This window comes from Etheostoma spectabile, unplaced genomic scaffold (assembly GCF_008692095.1).
Source record: "Etheostoma spectabile isolate EspeVRDwgs_2016 unplaced genomic scaffold, UIUC_Espe_1.0 scaffold333, whole genome shotgun sequence".
NCBI classification, from domain to species: domain Eukaryota; kingdom Metazoa; phylum Chordata; class Actinopteri; order Perciformes; family Percidae; genus Etheostoma; species Etheostoma spectabile.
In genome coordinates, this window is record NW_022605586.1 from 717,218 (window position 1) to 721,942 (window position 4,725).

The window sequence follows — 4,725 nt, forward strand, 5'->3', positions numbered from 1 at the left end:
GAGAGATGTCAGAGTGGGGGGGCTGCCAGCTGAACCAGCGCCCTGAGCGGTTGGGGGGTGGTTACGGTGCCTTGCTCAACAGCACCTGGCAGTGCCCAGGAGGTGAACTGGCATCTCTCCAGCCACCAATCCACACTCCCTACTTTTGGTCCATACGGGGGACCCATAGAGAGGGAGAGATAGATAGATAGATATGCATACTTCACAATATAAATACAATTAATAACCTCCTTGCAGAAAAAACTTGATCACTCCAAAATAATTTATTACTAGACAGACAGGTGTGCAGCACTGTGTAGTCGTAACGTCATCACTGCCTGCTACTTTTTGAATAATCGTGATCGAGGAGTAATACCACAAATAAAGCCGCCGTCCATATTCTTACTAAGTGAAAACATTCAAACGCTACACATGAAGATTACAACAAGCATGCTAAAGGACTCTTCTTCTTCTTCTCTTCTTCTTCGTGGGGCTTGACGCGTCAAAACCCATCAATGAATCGCACCACACAGGAAGTCAAGTGCACAGAGGATCCGGTGATTTTCAAAATAAACACAGTGGACAAACCGATCGTAACTGTCCACTTTGTCAACATAAGTTTCTCCCGCACCGCGAATAATGTGTTGATCAGCAAATCCACCTCACACAACGCATGTAGTGTCGAGGGTTGATCCTCAGATGAGCGAAATCGCAATAGATCCTATGTGGTTCTGGGGTCCCAGCTAACGCTAGCTAGCTATGCTAGCCAAACAGCGTCCATAGCAACACCAACGTGCCAGTATCAATTATCTGGCGATATCGGAAAACGCAATTAAAAGCAATGACAAGCTAGTGATTAGTACTACATTCACTGAGAGGATTTTATGAAAATGAAATATAAATGTCTCGCTAGAATGTAATCAAACGCAGCGTCCGTAGCAACCAAAACGTGTCAGTTTCCCATTATTCCGGTGGACATTGAGGGGGGCGGCTGTGGCTCAGTGGTAGCGGTTGCCCGCCAACGGAGGTTGGTGGTTCGATCCCCGCCCTGCATTCATTGTCGAAGTGTCCTTGGGCAAGACACTGAACCCCAGTTGCCCCGGCGCTCATCGGAGTGTGAATGTGTATGAAGTTTCTGATGACAGGTGGCACCTTGTACGGCAGCCCGTCACAGTGAGAATTGTGTGAATGGTGAATGTTCTGTAGATGTAAAAGCGCTTTGAGCAGTTGTTAAAACTGGAAAAGCGCTATATAAATACAGCACGTTACATTTACATCTGAAAAATCTTCGCAACAACGAGCAAGCAATGATTATGTGCATTCACCGAGTGAATATATGAAAATAAATATTATTTCTCGCCTGAATGTAATCAAAACGCATTTTTATGCAAACTAATTCAAAAATATTGATTATTTCACTAAAAATGATAGAAATGTCCGCCATGTTCTTTTCTCACGGCCGGAATCTTGAAGTCACGTGTCTGGACGCAAAACGGTAAAAAAGAATAGGCAGAAAAAATCGTGACAGTCACAATTCAAGACCATTATTGTAACCCCTCTACGTTTTGCACATTGGACCACCGTAGTCAGTGTACGTTTATGGCCCTTGTTTATGATCTGTCAGCTCATATGACCACAAATGCTCAACATACCAGGCCTCATATTCTTTCAGTAGAAAGAAAATGTCATTTCTGAAAAGTAATATGTTTTCTGATCTCTTTAAAAACGGCAAGGCACCATGTACCCCAGTGCAAACAAACATGCCAGCCCACAAAGTTGTGCCTTCAATGGTTACCTGTTTTGTCCATATACACTGCTGCTGTCTGTGATGCTATATTAACGCATGTGTATGAGTAGTCAATGACTCAACATAGACAGACTCCATTTTTGAAGTCTGTATTGGTGTCTGAAAAATCTTGGTGATGACAAATAAATGCCATCATGTTTTGGTGTCTCTCTGACAAAGTTTTCAACAACATTTTTGTAGTTTGAGTACCACGAGCAACTGCCTTGAAGACTTTGGCTTCCCCTCAATCTCATTGCACGATGCACCAAAGGACCAAAGCGCTTTATGAGATAGGGTAATGCTCAATGTATGTGCTTGGCCATAATCGTAAGTTGGGGAATACTTCCTGAAGCACTGCCTGTGATCTGAAATCTTACAGGCCATATACTGAATGTTAATCTGTGAAAGTATGAGACATAGCAAGCTCAACTACATCTTTAATTCCATTAGCACCTCCCAGATTGTCTCCTTCAGGGACTCTGGAGCCAATGAGAACAGGTAGCAGTCTAAGCAGAGCATGGTTTTCATCCCATTCCCGCCAATTGTTCCTCGAGTGGCAAAACTTTGAGAATCGAGTGAGGGCGGTTAACCTTATCAGAATGTTGGAAGGGAATGACAGTATTGCCCTATCAGCTCTTCCAAAGTGAAATACTTTCTTGCGATCAAACCCTTCAAAGAATGTGCCAACTCAACAGGAACCACACCTTCAAACAGGTCATGAGGATGTCAGGTGGAAATCCTGTGACAGGATGGAAATAAGAGAGATGTCAGAAGAACACACTGTGTTTTACACCCATAGTTTTCTTCACTGTCATTGTTCTGCATTTCTTGAACAAGGTTTCATGCAGACTTTTGGTTCTCATCTCAAACCTACCAGTGACTGCATTTGATGTTTGCATATCTGCAGGGTAGCAAGACAAAATCTGCAAAAATATGTAGCCCTGAAACTCTTACTGAACCAACCATGGCTACATGGGCAGCAAGTTATCAGCCGCAACAGAGAACACTGTGCCTTTGAGACAGTGACCAAATGTCTCAATGTAAACCACCCTCTTTTTCAAGATTTTTAGGTCACTCAAGAGAGGTCCAAAAACCTTTTCATATCCGAACTGCCGTACATCATTTGAGTTGCACACAAAGAGCCAGCTGAGTAGAGTGGAGTGCTGAGCGATACTTTACTGCAGGTTAGCTAATGTCCTTAACTGCACATACCTTGTGTATTTTTTAGATGTTCTTAGAGGTTTGCAATTTCAAAAATCATCACATAAAGAATACTGATAATTTTGTACCTCATCTAGAAAGCTTATTTTCCTGGAAGAAGGAGCCATCACAGAATGACGAATAGTGTCCGGCAACTGTGAGGTGGTTTCTTGGACTTTCTCAGTACATCTGTTTTTTCAACAACTGCAAAGATGTGAGAATTGCACATACATAAATGTACGCTGTGACAACTCCAATAAGGACTCTACATTCAGGCTTGGCAAATGAAAACTTACCTCAATAATTGACTTTCCATCTTTGCTGTTACAGTGGTCCTTCAGAGGTAACAGATCTATATGTAACCAGGCCCAATGGAGGGCTTAGCCAATTTAGCAATTTATATTTCGACAACGCCACCGGGACTTTCACCCAAAGAGTTTAACATATGAATTTGGTTATTAACAAACCCAGGGATTCTCACACAACGACAGGCCACAGAGGAGATCAGAGAGTGGTTAAGTTTAACTATGCAAAATGGTTTTATAAACTCAACGAAAACCAGCATTTACTTAACAATGACTGTAAAAGAACAATAATTAACACACATATTAAGGAAAAACAAAAGACACAAAATTTAGGGCCAGGAGAATGAATTCGTCGAAAAAGTATTAAATAAATTTAAAAAAAACACTAATTAAAACAACTGGTTCTACAGTGTTATCAGGTGGATCATATAACCGTATAACACCACAAAAAACTCCACATGGACATATCAAAACATTAAAATCATGCAATCTACTAAGACATCATTGGGTATATTTCACCACCTGTTACCACCAGCTGACACAACCATTAATTCTACAACACTATGACCCGCTTAAAAGTCGCTAGGACGGAAACACCCAGCCCCGGACAAACGTTCTCCCATAAAAGCATACACACAATCAGTAACATGTAAAGCAAACTAAAAATACGGTCGCTTTATAAGTTTAGAGCACGTGAGTAATAATCCAGGTAGGCAAACTCTGACGTAGGCAAACATCTGACAAAGCAAAACAGCAGTGGCACTACGACTCGGCTTGGCTGTATGGACAAAACAGACTGCAGTTAGTACCTTTAATAGCTGTCTGGCAACTGTGCAGCACATTGCACAAAACTCACCTTGGCTGTACCACCAGAGACCCGCACACGACACACCGAACGCTCGACCAAACCCAGCACGCAAGGCAGCAGCAGAAGGAAAAGACCGTCAGATCCTGCCAGCCGAGCCTTTATTTCCGCATAGTCACGTGACCAAATTTAACCTCGGTTACATACAAAATATTACTCTCTGAAACTGTCTGGACAATCTCACTAACAACTGTGTCAGTAAAGGGACAGTTAGCTTTTCTAGTATTTTGATTAAGAGTCTCTGAAAATTGGTTTTGACAGTGAAAACAATTGATCATTGCTCATGATTTCCTGTGTTGCCCTTGTGGATACATGGAGAATAGTCTGCATTTTCAAGCAAGCAGCCAGATTGTGCTGTACAGGCTCTGTCAATCCCTCATAAACTGCCTGCACGGGACGTTTCATTTTCATCTGAAAGCTCCACTGGATCACATTTATGTCACTATCTTGGGAAACATTCGAAACATTTTGCACTACGATTGCCACATCATAGTCGGAAGCTGTTGGTGTCTCTGCACTGTGTGAATTGTATTTGAGTAAACATTGTTTGAAACTCACCAGCCCCAAATGGACATGGTACTGTTTCTTTC